Source organism: Mastomys coucha, unplaced genomic scaffold, assembly GCF_008632895.1.
Source record: "Mastomys coucha isolate ucsf_1 unplaced genomic scaffold, UCSF_Mcou_1 pScaffold22, whole genome shotgun sequence".
Taxonomy (NCBI): Eukaryota; Metazoa; Chordata; class Mammalia; order Rodentia; family Muridae; genus Mastomys; species Mastomys coucha.
In genome coordinates this window covers 21,134,439-21,151,840 of record NW_022196905.1, presented here as the reverse complement: position 1 = coordinate 21,151,840, position 17,402 = coordinate 21,134,439, and the positions used below count along the sequence as shown (strand labels likewise).

Genomic DNA, 17,402 nt, shown 5'->3' with positions numbered 1-17,402 from the left:
GTTTGTTTTTTTTGTTTTTTGGAGGGGAAACTGGGAATGGAGAAATTTGCATGTAAATAAAGAAAATACCTAAAAGAAAAAAAAGAAAAAAATGTTCTTCCTTTAATAAGGAAGGAAATACATTTTCAGGTTTCATTCTCTTAAACCTCTGAGATTTTATGTTTGTGTATCTGTGGTTTTGTCATATATATATATATATATATATATATATATATATATATATATATAATCTCACATTTATTTGAGATTTTCTTCTACCCCCGAGTTTTGTGATGCTTGAACTTGACATGATATGAAGCATAACTTTCTTTTGGAGAAAAAAAAAACTTGCTGTCTTCAATTTCTGCATTTTTTTTGAAACTGAAAACAATCACAGATACAAAGTCCAGAGGTAGAGCAGCTCATCTTTCCTTTGGACATTATCTTAGAGGCTCATTTTATTCTTGTTACTACTTTTGTATAGTTAGAAGTTATAGTTCAATGGTTTCCTGCCAAATCTATTTGACTTAAGGTTCTGTTAGCAGAAACCTGGGGGTCATTGGTCAATTATCTAAATTCTCAGGTTGATTTAAAAAAAGTCTTGATCTTGAAAGACCACCCCTGAAAAGACGCTATCATTGTGTATCTTTTAAAATCTTAAAATAACTTGTTAGTGGAAAGCACCTCAAAAGCTCAAATGTTCAAACATAGTATTAACAGACCTTGGGTATGCCTCAAGTGAAGCGACCTATAAATGGCTGGAGTGGATAATAGCATCTAAGGGTCACCATTTAGTGAGCTTAGTGCTGATACCAGTGTTCTCTGGGTCAGGAGTCTTGCTGCACCCTGATGCCTGCTAAGACATTTCTCATCGAGAGAGGTTTTCCAGAAGTGAGCATCTCATCTCGCTGCAGTGCAGTTAGCCTAAATGCGTGCTTGCCCACAGGGCGTGCATGAGTCTGTTTAGGGTGCTATGACAAAATACTGCACAGAAACTGATGTGAAGAGGAATGTGCTGCTTTACAGTGGGAGGCTGCAGACCCAAGGTTGAGGATGGTAGGCTAGCCTTTCTGAGGAGTAATGCACACGTGCTCTTCCCATGCCTCTTGTCATCTCCATGTGTCTAGAATTCTTGCTCATAACGAAAAGGCATTGCACATGGACCAGACTCGTTCTACCCCAAGGTGACTCTGTTCTAACAAACTATGTCCAATGATCCCTTTTCCAAGAGAAATCACTGTGGAGTGTGGGGGGTTAAGAACTTCACCCTAGGAGCAGCAGGTGACAAGCGCAGCCCCATTGGTAGACTGGTTGAGGCTGGGCTTACATCTTTATTAGTACAACTGTTGCCTCAGGACATAAAGCTATACCCTGGGTAGTTTAGGACATTTAAATAGAACAACTTAATTCACAAGCTCCACCATTCCACATGGAAAAAGGCACTACTTAACTAATTTGAGTCAAAGGAAAAGTGCTTGATGTTTATAACTTAACCTCTCTCCAGGAATAGTGTCATGCCCACTGCATAGTGAGTTTAAGGCCAGCCTGTGTTGAATGAGGACAATCTCAAAATTCAAATAAAAAAACATTGCTTTTTTAAGAATCTGTCTAAATCTCCAGTCATTATAAAGTAACCTACAACACCTTTCCTCTCCCAGGTTTCAGGGTTTCTCAGTGGTTGGGGTGGGAGAGAGGTTCCCTGGTGCTAATTCTCTCTAACTTCTGGCTGACAGTATCATAAGATTTAAAGGTGAATAACCATGATCTAGTAGTCTGGCTTGTAGCAGAATATCTGTGTTGTATTTGGGTGGACAGACTGGCAAACCTGCTGAATTTCCTGGCCACTGAAGACTCACATGGTGGCAGTTCTCACCTTTCCATCAAAAGTCCTAGGTATCCATTGGCTTTGTCCAGCTCTCAGAATCCTCTCATGGAAACACCTGGGCTGTGTGTGACTTGGGTACATGACCAGTGATCTGACCCTGCTCAGATCTTTCTGATGGTTTCTCTAGAACTGTCCAGGGGTTGCTATAGATGTTGATTAGATGAGGTTTGCTTAGACCATAATAGCTATTATGTCAATGGACAGTCCTATTCTTCAGGACATACTTGTAATTACCAGAGTCCACATATGAGCACAGATATTCTTCAGGATCAACCCATTCTCATGGCCCAGTCAGTCATAAATACTAAATGGCTACCCATTGACAGCTCTCAGATCCTTCTGCTTTGTCTGCCAGTGTCCAGCCACCCTAGAAGAGCTCCAGATGTATGCACTGCTGAACAAGAACAGGGTGAGAGATGAAGGGTCCCAGAGCAGTGCATTTGCTTTTGCATTATTCTTATGGTTCCCAGCAATCATGGAGAACTTGTTCATTTTCCATAATTAAGCTCCATACACAGACAGCTACATTCATATCTGGATGCCTTATGATAGTCTGAAGCTCGGACTGAATTATTTTTGCACATTTGGGGCAGTAATACCCGTGTAATAGATAAGAAGACTTAAAAATGTCCTTGCAGGCTTCTGCTGTGGCCTTAGGTTGTCTTCCCTGTTAAATATACACCTGTTCTTGACCCTGGGGAGGAAACTGCTGGGTCACTCTGAGGTTACTGCAGGTCATCTGGATATGTCTCAATGACCTGGGAAAAGCAGTATAGAAATCTAATGACCGAGAAGCAAACATGCTTTGTGGATTTAAAGCTCAGAGCAGGTATGCATTGAGCTGCTTGTTTTTCTCCCATTCATAATTACAGGATCACAGGGGCCCTTTCAATTCTGATTGATCTTAATTTCCTGGTAATCTGGCTTTGTTTTCCTCCCATCTGCTTTCTCAAAGCACAGGTAAATATACAAACTAGTGGGCAGGAAAGAAAAAAGTCTTTGGAGGACAGAGAGGGACCGCCTGTAGGAAAAAAGGGCTCAGGCAGTTTGGGTCCCCTTGTAGTTGTCCTTTGGGTCCTGTCTATTACCCATGGTAAGAAGCTGCAGCCTTCTAAAGGAATGCAAAATGGCTGCTTTGTAAATACTAGGTATTTGAATTTATTACTTCCCCATCTGACTGTTTGCCAGGGAAAAAAAGAAATGAAATAAACACCCCAACTCTTTATGATATTTTTATTGAAATTGTCACCAATACCTTGGGGATAAAATGCAAAAATCACCCAAAGTCTAGGTCTGTTTTATGTAGGATGGCAGATTCTGTAGAACAAAACAAAGGCTACTTGAATGCATGGGATTTCCTTGCTGTAATTGGGGATTTTTGGCGTGGGTAGGTCCATTTTTGTTGTTGCATTGAGAAGCAATTTCATCATGTAACCCAGGCTGGCCACATTCATGATTCTCCAGCCGCAACTCTCCTAATGCTCCCTGGCTAGGTCTAGAGTTTGTATGGGTCTGACTAGGGGTTTCCTATATCAGGCACCCAGGACCATCTCAGGGTATGCAGCAATAATGTCTGGTCTAATGACTTGCTAGCATGTATTGTCCTTTAGGCTAGGGTCTGGAGCTCTGGGGACAGCTGTACCTGTATGCGGTAGTGCTCATGTGTCAGGAGAGTTATCACTCCTTAGAGATGAGAAGGAAGAGGCAGAAAGCAGTGAAACATAGTTGTTGAGTTAGGGTGTTGTGGCTGAGTGTGGCTCAAAGGAGCTGCTGCAAAAGACCCGAGGTAGAAGTCATGTAATGAGCAAGAAGGTAGATACATGTAGTCCTGTAGTTAGTGATGTGTTAGAATTGTGGCTTGCATCTGGACATAGCATAGCAGGCCAAAGCATTTCCACGTGTAAGAGGTTTTTCTGGGGACAAAGAGCAGAGAGAGAGAAAGACAGAGGAAAAGAAGGGGCAAAAGTGGGGGAAGTTCTCTCTTTTATATATGTTGCAATGAAACTGTAACCTGTTTGCAGGTGGGTGTGGGAAGTGGGCTCTGGGAAGGTGTGTGGTAGTCATAGCAACAGATGTCACCCATGTGTGACATCTTGAGTTTGGAGCCAATCTGCAAAACTAGTCTTTTGATGCCAACAGTTAATATAACAAAAGTTATATTTCCTTAGGCTGAGGGTCATCACACAAAGTTCACACTCTAAATTCCTGACTATGGTCCTAAGCCTGTGTCCCCAAAGCTGCTCACTTGTGCAACGTATCTTAGCTGAAGGTCAGGTTCTAACAGAAGTCTCTGCAGGACATATTAAAAAAGAGCATTTATATCCTGTACCGGTGGGCATGTGTTCTCATCTCGGCACTCTCTGACTCAGAGCTCCAAAATCTCTCCACCCAGCTCACTAAGTTCCCACTGGCAGGTTATTACCAAGACAGTCCCATGCTTCAAAACCCTCGTGGACTTTGTAGTGCACATCTAGCAAATCTTTCTCTTAAACCCAGTTGAACTCTGAAGTGAAGAAAAACCCCACAAAAACTTAGTTCAGAAACAATGATAACTCAGTCTCTGGGTGCAATCCTAATCTAGTAAGCCATATTAAGTCTACATCCTCCGGGGGTGAATCCTGGTGGGTTCGCCATATAAACTGAGAGACCTTAGCAGCTACATCTTGTACTTTTACTATCCCTGTCCCAAAGCCCCTAACTCTCTCCAGCTTCCTCTCTTCCTCTGTCTAACCCAGAAGTCCCACCTACTTGTTCAGTGATTGGTCCCTTCCCTTTATTCATTGGGGGAAGGTTCATAAGACACATAAGTCACCTGAATACATGACTCATTCCTCCTTCCAGACAACTCATCCTGGGAAAGTGGAATTAACATCAAAATACAGGCATCACCAGGGCCATCAACAAGTCTCTGATTTGAGGATTAGGATCCTGGGGGGAGACTCCCCAGCTACTGGGCAGATCAAGGTAGCATCTCTTTAGGTGTGCAGAGCGGAACATTGCTCTTGGTCTCTGCTTTTCTGTCCAGTGGGCTTCATGGGGTTCTAGGACTGTCTGGTTTTCTGAGTGGGTGATGTCACTGGGTTCTGGCTATCAGGTGTAGCCATGGGTGTAGTAGGTTTCCTGATTAAGCTATTTTTATATGTCTAAAATGATTCTTTTTTAAACTATACTCATTGCAAGTCAGTAACTGGTGCTTTCTTTGACTGAAAGCACTTCTCTCTTCTCTGGCAGCTGTTACCTGCTCTTCTGTCACACTATTACCTAGTCAGTGAATGAATGTCAAAAAAGAATGATTATTTTTCAATAGAATGCTTTCTTTAAATAGAAGGAGAAATACTTCATTCATCAATTTTCCTTTTTCTCGGTGTCCAACTATCATCAAGGTTTTCAAAGGCTTTTCTTGAGGAAGCAGAGTGGGAACTCAGAGCTCTTGGGATGTCACATCTCCTTGCTGTATAGTACCTGCTGTGCTGTACCTGCAGTTGAAGGTGGCATTTGGTACCTACTTTCTCTTTGCTTACTTGAACTGTGTGAGAGCTAGAATGGCTTTTCTAAAGGAACAACAGCAAAGGCTGAGAAACACTTCTGGAAAAGTCCCTAATTCTAAGAGGTTGGCACTGGGAGGCCCTAAACCACCCCAGACAGACACAATAGAACTTCATGTATACTTCATAAGTCTTTGTTTTCAAAGGCCAGGGTAGCAAAGTAATTATGTGCTTTGCTTCAGCTTCTTTGACATTCTAAACTTAGAATGGTTCCCCTTCCTTCAGCCAACCTTGGGACAAGCTTCTTCCCCAAAGAGGTCTTTTTCTTTCTTAATTCATTGGCAATTTTGTTTTTATTCTCTGTGTTTTCCACTATAACCCAAACCATATGTGGCAGGAGCCACTTGGAAGATTTAAAAATGGCTTTAGGCTCAGTCTGGAGGGTGGAATTGACTTGTTTACTCTGCAGGCCTAAGCTTTGTCCAGGGTCCATCAGGAGTCAGTTCAAGGACATGATGTAAAGAGTTAGGTCATGGTTTTGAAGGCGTTAGGGAGCACAGTGAAGCCCATCCTATTGGACATCTCGAGGCTCATGTGCTGTTTGGAAATACCCCGGATTCATGGGAGGAAGCCAAGAAAGGGCTTAATTGTCTTCATCTCCAAGTACTCTGAGGAACATGACTCCTTTCAATTCACAGGCATAGGTGTGACGTGGTGGGTGAGGAATACCTAGGGGCTCAAACATATTTCAGATTTCTGATATTTTCTAGATTTTGGAAGCTTTTTTACGTACATATAAATAAGATCCTTGGGGAAAAAACTAAACCTTCTATTTAAACACAAGATTTATTTATATTTCATGCACATTTTTTTACACATAGCCTGAAGGGAATTTTATACAATAATATAATAATTGTATGCATAGGATAAAGTTTCATGGCATGAGGTTTTCTACTGATGATGTCATATCATTGCTGTGAATTTTATGGACTTAAGGGCATTTTGAATCTCCTCCAGTTTTTGCATCAGAGATGTTCAGTTTGTCCACTCATTTTTGTCTGTGAAGCAGGGTCTCCATCTATGTTGTTCACTGTCTCTCCAGTTTGTAAAATGGTGCCTGACATGATACATGCTCTCTACTAAACGAGCAAATGAGTCTGCTAATTTTTTTTTTATCTTTAGTAGACTTTCTAAAGAACATAGATGACATTTTAATAGGGGTTATTTTTTCTTTTTGTAGTTTAAGGAATTTGTGTCTAAAGACACCAATATGATACTTTCTGTTTCCTTCCACATACTTGTGTTTTTCCATTTTCTCTCATTTAGTTCCATATCCTGCATGGGGGAAGGGGACCTCCACCATATTTGTCTCCCAATTTAGCTCTCAGGAAGACCAATCATATGTCACAGCTGCTGGATAGCAGGTTCTCCCACTGACCTCCTCCTCTTCCTCCTCCTCCTCTTCCTCCTCCTCCTTTTCCTCCTCCTCCTTTTCCTCCTCCTCCTTTTCCTCCTCCTCTTCCTCCTTCTCCTCCTCCTCCCTTTTCAACATGTCAGCTTTTCAGATCTGTATAGCTCTGTTCCTGGGCTATCTATGCTCATCAAAGGGAAGTTTGCCCCTTCTTTATGAACAATACATTGTTTTTAATTATTATTATTCTGTACAAGGCTTCGACATGTTAGAAGACAAGTTCTTCTGAAGTATTGATGTAATAATCTTGAATATTTTTGGTCTTTGTTATAGTAAATGCATCTGAGAAACAGCTCACTAAGTATGCCAATAGGCAAACACAAACAAACATACTTGTGGGGGTCCTTTTGACTCCCAGGCAGTTCTAGGTTCAGGTTTGCATTGAACCCAGAGGTCAGGGGAGAAATGGCATCTTCATGACAATGACCTTTTTACTCATTAGCAATATTCATTTGTTACTTATTTAAATACTCTGGTATCTTTTAATAAAATTAAATATCGTGTAAGATTGTACATATTTTACTTTTTTTACATTTTGTTTTTCTCCTTAGCTGTTCCATATTTTTTGTGGATAATTAAATATCATTTAAAATATACCTTCTTATTGACTCTTTCTAGAGGTATACACAATTTTTGCAAAGCATGCTATATAGAATCTTCTGTAAAAGTGAGTTTGGAACTCTTTTCCTCTATTTTTGTCAAGTGTTCTGTATTAGACTATGAAGTACACACATATATGTTTAGTTGTCACTGTAAGTTGCTGAGGTTTTTCATGTTGAAGTTCTTTTTTGTAGCAGTCCTTCCAGTGTCTTAAGTCTTGTTTGTGTGGTGTTCAGTGACTCATTTAATATTTACCTGCTGTGTACTTTTCATCTTTAAATAGTACCTGCCTGTATCTTTGAAAGAAAAGCCTGAAGTCCTTGTCTTTCAAATAATTTAATCCCAGCATTGTTTGGAATCTGAGCACAGATTTGAAAGCTGCTTTAGTGTGTTCAGCAATGGGATAACCTGGTTTGTTTATCTTACAATTCTCTTTTCTTATGTTCTTGAGATATAATTTCCCTGCAACACCATTCTAAACCAACTACCTTTCTCTTAGCAGTCCAAAGAGAAGTAATTGCATTTTAGTTTCTTGCTGTTGATGAGCTGAGTGGTTGCTGTTTCTAGTTACCATGTTGATGAGTGTCTTTCTTAATCTCCTGACATCTCTCTTTTTCTCCTCTTTCTCTCCTCTCTGAGAATGTGTGTATATGTGCATGTGTGTGGGTCTGTATGGGTGTGGACATATGCATGTGGTGTGCATGTGTGTGTGTGTGTGTGTGTGTGTGTGTGTGTGTGTGTGTGATGTGTCTTGGGAGTGTTGGTGTGTTTGTGTGTAGTATGTATGCAGTGTGCACATGTTTTGCAGTTAGCGTTTCTATTGCTGTGCTAAAACACCATGACCAAAAGAGACTTGAGGGGGGAAGGATTTATTTCATCTTACACTTCCAGGTTACTTCATTGAAGTTAACTCAGGGAATAAACTCAAGGTAGAAACCTATAAGCAGGAACTGAGAGTTCCTCTTCCTAAATGAATGTAGTATGTGTCAAGTTCATTTAAAAAAATCCCAACCAGACTGGGCAGTGGTGGAGCATGCCTTTAATCCCAGCACTTGGGAGGCAGAGGCAGGCAAATTTCTGAGTTCGAGGCCAGCCTGGTCTACAGAGTGATTTCCAGGACAGCCAGGGCTACACAGAGAAACCCTGTCTCAAAAAACCAAAAAAAAAAAAAAAAAAAAAAAAAAAAAAAAAAAAAAAAAAAAAAGAAAAAAAATCCCAACCACAACAACATGTATGGGTGTATATATGTATGTGGTGTCTATGTATGTACACATGTATAGGTGGTATGTGTGTGCCTATGTGTTGATGTGGTGTGTACAAAAGTCTCCTCCCATACTATCTCAGGGTATGTCTATATTCTTTGGAGTATAGCATTTCTATTATCTCTAGATTTATATGTTTTAGATGCTTGAAAAAATTCTAAGACATAATTGTAAAAATATCACTTTTTTTTTCTTTTTCTCTTGAGGGGATTTTGCATTTTGTTTTGGAACCGGGACCTCAGCAGCAACACTCAACTGGTTGCAGCCAGCAGCACTGAAAGCAGAAATGATATTCCTGGGTTATAAGTTATTATCGTCATTCTCATGCTGGCCAGGTGTCACTGGCACGACTTCATCCTTCACTGCTCATGGTCCCTAAATTATCTGTGTTCTCTAGTCCCTGAGAATACAACACACATGTGTGTTTGTTTTTATTCCAGAACAATTTTAACTAAGCATTGAATATATTTTATATAATGTATATGGTTTTAAAATCCATACATACTTTCACTTTGAGTAATGTAGATATTGGATCAGCAAGTTTGCCCAGTGAGGAAAGACACTTGTGGCCATTCTTAATGATCTGAGTTTGAGTCCCAGAGTCCACATGGAAGAAGGAGAGAACAGAATCCTGCAAGTTCTCCTCTGACCTCTACATGCATGCCTTAAAATCAATCAATCAATCAATCAATCAAACAGAAATACTGTGGGTATGATACACTGGCATTTATATGAAATATTTGGAGGACATGTTCAAGGTTGGCATGTGCCCAACGTTTTAAACTGCTCTTTTCTTGTCTAAACCTTGCAGCTTTCTTCCTTTATTTCTTCCCTTATCTTTAATGAATAGTCTGAAGTTCACCAACCACAGCTCAAGAATGGCTAATTTCCCAAAGCACAGCACGAAACTGCTCTTCAACCTTCTGATGAAGTCTTCCAAAGCTTTGGCCATTTTGGGGTTCCATTTTTAAAATTCTTTCCCTCGGAGATGCTAATTTCTTATATTACATAGTTTTTGCTTTATTCTGTTTGAAAATTTTTGGTTTTAAAATACTTTATAAGATCACTATTGTTAAGTGTGTAACTAGTGTCTACTTTTGTTGTGATTTTTAAATCTGTGCAGTTTCTTTTCTTCTCTTTGTTTAGCCCGGTAAGCTGATGCGCTCTAAGGAATGTGACTCACACTTTGGCAGCTTAGCTAGGGGACTGTATTTGTTCTTAGCTCTTCACTGATCTTCTTTTCTAAATGCTTTTATTTTTATTTTTTTATAACAGGAAGTGTGCTGGAGATGATGGTGGAGTTGAAGAGGGAACTCATTGGAGATAGATGAAAGAAAATCTTTATTACATTAATTGGGCTCTATGTTCCCTTGTGAATTTTGTTAATTATTATATGCTATGTTCACTCCACTCCATTTATTTGGGGAAGTTTCTGTCCTGTTGAGACTAATCATTTTGTAGGTGTTTATTTATTATTATTATTATTATTATTATTAATTATTATTATTATTATTATTATTATTATTAGGATCAGGCAAAGACAAATTTTCCTGCCACAAACTGGGTTTTTTCGGGAACCCCTTGTTCCGCAGGGTGATGAGAGTTTTGACCAGGTGGGCAAGGAATTCAGTGCGTGACAAACAGAAACGACACAAGGAAGTGTGAGATCTGAGTGTATTTGCACGAAGAGAAGATCAGGCTTATATAGTATACAGAAACAGGGTGAATGTCAGGGATCACGTAGGCAGGTAGCAGTCACATCAAAGTCCGTAAATCAAACAACCAGGTGTAAATGATTCCTTCGGAACTGGGCTACCTTGGCAGCCCTAAGCAAACTCCCAACTATGTAATTCTTCTGGGCTGTCAGAAGTATGCACCAGGAGTCTCATTCTTGCTAACCTTTCATGAATTTACTTTACTTTGGCCCTGAGAGTGATTCCTGGGAGCATTTGTGACAGACTCCCAATTTGCCAGGGGAGCCCAATTTCTCTCTAATATGTAAAGTAGTTTTCCATAGACTAACTTTGTTGTCAGTAAACTTTAATGCCTGATCTCTGGAGACAATCTGTCTTCTAAAGCAGCTTCCCTGTGGGAATCCCAAGCTAATAACAGCTAGGAAATCAATTAAGATCATTGAACCACTGTGGAGGTCAGGAAACAATGTGAAATCTCAGTTTTAGCTGTAACAAAATATTTTTTAGGGCACCTTTATGCCTGAATAAAGAAAGCATGCAGATCTCTTCACAGACTTTAGCAGAGACCAATCTGGAACACATCAGAACTAAGAGATGTCAGCAACTGACTACCTCAGGAGACTGACTCCTTTTGAAGCATATGCCTCAGGTCTATGATTAAGTTTTTTAGACCTATCATGCAGACACAACTGAAGTAGACGAGTGCTGCATGACATTTTCCCATTTCCTCTAACTCAGTGATTCTCAACCTTCTTAATGCTGTGATCCTTTAATATAGTCCCTCATGTGGTGATCACTAACCGTAAAATTATTTCATTGCTACTTTAGAACTAATTTTACTACTTTATGACTTGTAATGTAAATATCTGATATGTCCCATATCTGATATGTGACTCCCCAAGGGGTCACGACCCACAGATTGAGAACCACTGCTCTAACTTTTCTTTTCTACCCTCCTCCTTATTTTGTCTGAAGGAAGAAACTCTCACCATATTTTTTTTTATCCAGAACCTCTATGCATGACTGTTGGGGTCTCCTGAATTCTCTCCTATCTGAGCTGTGCTGAAAGCAAAAGGAAAATCTCTATTTGTGCTTGGGATGAGATGTGAGAGGAGAATAAAACTGGGACCCTTTCACCCATGAAGGTCACAGAGAAGGGCTCTGAAAGTCAGGTGTGAAGGGGACTCTTCACTTTCTCCTGGTGGGAGCAGCCTCCTGGGACTTGGCTAAAGGAACGGCTAGCTTTGCAGTTGCCTGGAAAGGTGACACATGCTTTTTCAAGCATTGATAGGTTCAAGGGATGGTTGATTATTTTTCTTGAGAGCAGAACCTGTGGCACTGCTCATGCCCGGTGCTTTTGGACACTGATGGGCTTCTTCACTTAGAGCAGATCATAGTGATTTGAAGTAAGAGCCTGAGGCAGGGAGGGAAGGCATGACAAGTGACATTCCTGTTAGCAGGAGTATGATTAAAAATGCCAAGTGAGTTTCTGGGCTAGTGACATATGAGAAGAAAATCATGAAAATGTGAGGAGAAGGAGAGACTTTGCCCCCTGCAGAGAGACAGCCTCATGAAAGGAGCCATTCACAGGTGCACAGAGGACAGTGACACAGCAGAATTTAGCCTTTCTGTCAATGCTTTCCTCTGGGGATAATTTCAGATTCAGAACAGTAGAAAGTTCTTCCTACTTGCACTTTTCAAAAGGGCAGTTGACCAGCTTGTAAATTAAAAAATCTCAGATGTAGTATTCTTTTAGATTTAATTGGATTTCCTTTTGAATTTTAAAATCTTCAAAGGGTCTGCTCGAAGGGATATGGAATTATAATACTTGCAGTGATTTTCATTTGCAACTACAAATATGTCATTGGTTTAAGACTATATTGATGATATTTGTGGTCATGGGTGATAGGGTTAATTTGGCAAAATTCCTTAAATTTCATTTTCTTTGCATCTAGGAAAGACAGTAAATATACTAATTTTTTAATTGATGAGTTGCTTGTATGAAAGATTTAAATAGTCTTTATTCAAGAAGTCAACAGTTCAGGGCTAGCTTCAAACACATAGTGAGTGTGAGGCAAGCCTGGACTATCTGTGATCTCACCTCAAACAAAAAGCAAAATAAAAAAGGCAAATGAAATAGAAATATCAGGACCACCCAGGACTGAGAGAGGGTTACATTCTTTAATCAAAAACAAGAAAATGATTATTTTTACAAGGTAGTTAAAAATGACTTAATAGAGAAATAGGAAGAACAGAGAATTAGTAGGCAAGGAATTGTTAGGTGCTTAAAAACACTGTTTCATCCTAGTAATGCAAGCGAATTACTTTAACATATCAACTTGATAAAATTATGATTGAAGTTAAAAGCTGGGGCTGGAGCTGTAGTTCAGGGGTGCAGTGATTGTCTAGCATGCCAGAGGTCCTGGGTGGGATCCCAAACACTACCAGAAAACAACAAAAATTAAGGGAGTTAATTAGGGATAAGATGGGATAAGGGTTCACTCTCAATGAGAGAGTTACAGTTTTGTCTACTCAAACCCAGGATCAAATTCAAGTTGACTTTTGCTCTTGAATGGTGTTCTCTCATAAGTTAGCCAGAGATGTAAAAAAGCCATGGTAGCTTGGTCACCAAGCGGAAAGTCAGGCATATTTCTGTAAGCAGGTGATTGGTTAAATAATCTGACATTAGAGGACTAATTAGTATTTAAAAAAAAAGGGCAGATCTTTCAGTGCTGATATGAAAAATTGTCTCTGAAAGCCTTATACTTATATAATACACATATACATACATATTTATGTGAATTAAGAAACTCAAGGTCATTGACCATCTGGGACAATAATTATGTTCCAGTTTACTTTTGAAATCTTATACCCATTCATGTATTTATTCATTTGTAATATCAACTACCACTTTGTTTTATTAGTCTATTGATTTTGAATATTTTTTCTTTATAATTTTTAAAATTATAGTTTTTAAAAGCTAGCCACAAGTGGACAGGAGAGAGATGCCTTCCTCTCTGCCTCTATCCCTTGATATCTATGACAGACTGAAGAGTTGTCACTGAGGTCATGAGAGGGGGAGAACTGGCCATGTCCCTTACCACCTACAAACACTTGGGACAGTGGGCCCTGCACCTTTCTTGAACAGCTGGGTAGAGCTGGCCCTGGTTTTGAGTGCTGGGGCTGGGATGTTGCTGTTGAGTTGGTTCAAAGGGCATGAGAGCTGCCAGAGAACTCTCAGGCCGAGATCCAGGGCTTTGAATTGGCCTACCTCAACATCTCTTCCATTAATGAAGTACTGAATACATGAAGGGACCAATCTTGGCCCTACAGTTCCAAAAACTACAGGATCACTATGACACAGAGCAACAAGATATCCAAGGTTAGTCCCAGTGAGGTTCTAGTATCAATAGAGTAGCAGAAACCAGAGGCCTTGAACCAGACCAAACACTCATTGCAATAAACATTTGCACAAGGAAGTGTGGAAAAAGGATATACTGTGTGACACACTACAGCTTCCATGAGATTTTTTTTCTTTGTTGTTGGGGATGTTGCAAGGGTGGGAGGGGAGGAGAAGATGAGTTGGGATTGGGGTGCATGATGGGAAATTCACAAAGAACCAATAAGAAGTTTTAAAAAGCTAGCCGCTATATGCCATTTTTTTTTTTCTTTTTCTTCTTTTTTTGAGAGCTGGGGTGGAGGGGAAGAGTAGTGCGTGGACCTGGAAGGAATAGAAAGTGAGTGTGTTCAGGGTTCATGATATGAAATTCCCAAATAATCAATAAAAATTTTATGAAAAAAATGAAGAATGAAAAATGCTACTTTTTATTAAATGCATATTTAATATGTTATATCCATCCATAAGTACAGAATCCTACCCTACTCAAAGTTCCCTATCCCAACATGCACTAAATTGTTTAATTGATACATACAGTGACCAGAATGATACTATGAATGGCAGCCTCTTACGTCTTATTTTTGGTCACCAGTTTTAATTGCAAGGATCAGCAAGGATTAATATCTATTAGTACATACTATTAGTAACTGGTACACATTAATGGCTTCATGGTAACTCTTCCATCCATGTTCCTTTCCCTCTTGGATCATGTTCACAGTCTAGTAGGTTCCAGCCAGTGCTCTGGATCTTTCTTCTTGTTTAGCTGTAAGTGCTTCAGCCTGAGGCTAGCCTGAGGTCCAGCCCTCTTTCTCTTTATGTGAACAGGAGCTGTTGAGCCATGGCAGGGCTGTCAGAAGCTTTCTGTTCTGTACTTCCTGGCTCAAGAAATACTTCCTTGCCATCTATTTCAAAGGATTATTTCGTTTCTGCCATTACACTGGGGACTCAGATGTGCTTCTACCTGTGTTCTCCTTGCCCGTTTGAGGGAGCACTCACCTGGGTACATAGAGATTGCTTCTCTGCCTGTCTCTAATGAGCATGTGGTGTGAGGGAGATGGTTATGGCAGGCTGAGAAATAAAGAAGCCAAAGAAACCAGAAGTTCATTTTCAGTTCGAGCATTAGAACTTGGAATCTGAAGCCGTAAGACACCGTCTTCAGTGTCTAGCTGGAGACTTTATTTGCTGAGTTTTAGGCAGTTTTTGTGTGAATGTATCCACTGCCTTAGCCGTGTTATGTATTAGAGAAGCGAGATGGACTGAAATCAATAAGGATTATGTATAGTAACATTGGCTTAAAGATTTTTATCTTTTTCTCACATCAGTTCCTTATTCCACGGTTAGTTCATTTCTTTCAAATTGAAACTGTAAGATTAGGGCTGTGTATGACTCAGTGGTAGCACATATGCCCAGCATGCATGAGGATGTGGATTCAAGTCCTGGCACTGAAAAGATAGTTCAGCTTTCATTTAACTGCAGTCCTCTGGGCAGCTCTTTAGAGTGTCCAAAGATTTAACTATAGTAACCTTAGGTTGAGGAGTTTATTTCAGCTTATCCAAAGCCATTCACAGAACAGGTTATTTTAACACAAAAAGTGCTATTCTTTAGAAGCATGGGCCTATGGCCTGTGTATATTCACTTGGTTGAGTATTGTGTAACCAGCAAAGTGAGAGTGGAGTTCTTGGATGGGTGCCAGGGAATGTGGTTAAAGACATGAGAAAAATGAACAGGAGTTGATTTGTTAAAACACAGGAAATGTAGGTGAAGATTTTAGTTTTTTAACTTCTTTAATGATACTCCTGAAATTTAAAACAGTCTTGAAAATGGAAAGAAACAAGATCCAGGACAGGTGAGAAAGATGAGGAGGAAACATCATGGAGTGGGATCTCAAGGAAGTGAGTGAGGACTTCTCTTAGCCCCAGCTGAGCCTGGATCCTGGGCCTTCTCTCAGCCCCAACTGAGAGTTGATCCTGGGGCTTCTCTCAGGCCCCAGCTGAGTCTGGATCCTGGAGAAAGAGTTTTGAGTTCAGGTTATGTCAGACCTTCAGTTACTTTGTGTCATGGGCTATGCCCTGCCCTGTAGAGTAAAATGTAGACATGCGATCTGCATCTTGCCAGAGGTGAAGAGAACATCTCTCAGGTGCCACCCACAAGGCACAGTCTGATAAAAAAACTGTTTCTCGCCGGGCGGTGGTGGCGCACGCCTTTAATCTCAGCACTTGGGAGGCAGAGGCAGGCGGATTTCTGAGTTCGAGGCCAGCCTGGTCTACAGAGTGAGTTCCAGGACAGCCAAGGCTACACAGAGAAACCCTGTCTCAAAAATACCAAAAAAAAAAAAAAAAAAAAAAAAAAAAAAAAAAAAAAAAAAAACAAAAAAAAAACCTGTTTCTCAACACAGAAAGGTGCCACACTATAAATCTGTCAGAGAAAAATCAAGGTTGGAAGAACATAGGTAGACCATAATAAAACTGCCTCAGGAAAACCAGGCCTGAGAATTTCGTGGATGTGCCCGACCAAGAAAAGGGTGAAACTTTCTCTCCTCGACCCTGTAAAGAGGAGGTCACATGAGCCACACCAGCCCCACCAACCTGTGAAACCCAGCCACCCAGTGTTTGTGTCAGGAGACCCATAGGCAGAGAACTTCCAACTCTCCTAGGGTCTTCAGCATGCTTCAGTCCCTGATGCTCATGTATCCTGCTTGAGTTACCATCCATCTGACTATTGGCTCATCTGTTGGTACCCAGTCTTGCCTCTCTCTTTTACAGCCTCCAATATCCTGTACCTTGCACTACTGTGGCTCAGCTCTGTCTCTGTAGTCTGCCCCAAAGGGAGCAGCTGCAGTGAGGACCTCAGGCACACACATCTGCCTCATTCCTTATGCTAGTCCCCATGGGGACTTTTCCAACCCCTATCTGATTCTATCCTAGAATCAGCCACTGGGTGGCTGGGTTTCACAGGTTGGTGGGGCTGGTGTGGCTCATGTGACCTCCTCTTTACAGGGTTGAGGAGAGAAAGTTTCACCCTTTTCTTGGTCGGGCACATCCACGAAACTCTCAGGCCCGGTTTTCTTGAGGCAGTTTTATTATGGTCTACCTATGTTCTTCCAACCTTGATTTTTCTCTGACAGATTTATAGTGTGGCACCTTTCTGTGTTGAGAAACAGTTTTTTTTATCAGACTGTGCCTTGTGGGTGGCACCTGAGAGATGTTCTCTTCACCTCTGGCAAGATGCAGATCTCATGTCTACATTTTACTCTACAGGGCAGGGCATAGCCCATGACACAAAGTAACTGAAATTACTTCTTTGAAATTCTTTGGATTTGGTTGGGACTTAGAGCTATTCTGTAGCCATTCTGTAATACACATAGAGATAAATTTACTGCATGATGTGCAATGTGTGATTCAACATTACTTTTGGTAATTTAGATAGGAATAAAGGAAACTGTGCTTGCCTTGGCTAGCTATTGAAGAGGGTGGGATTATTATTATTATTATTATTTTTGGTACATTGTTGTCAATGAAATCATTGTACCTTGTGAATTTGTTACTCAATATGTTTTGATACTGTGTTCATCTATGTTTCTGACAAGCATGCTTCACAACTCAGATAGGGGCAACAGTGACTTTCACTGA

At 40.4% G+C, this 17,402-nt stretch overlaps 1 protein-coding gene across 1 annotated transcript in view; it reads left to right on the top strand.

Annotated features, from left to right (window-relative positions):
* Abca13 (ATP binding cassette subfamily A member 13) overlaps nucleotides 1-17,402 on the top strand; it is a 437,491-nt gene that overhangs the window by 6,584 nt on the left and 413,505 nt on the right. The gene's annotated exons all lie outside the window — the stretch shown is intronic.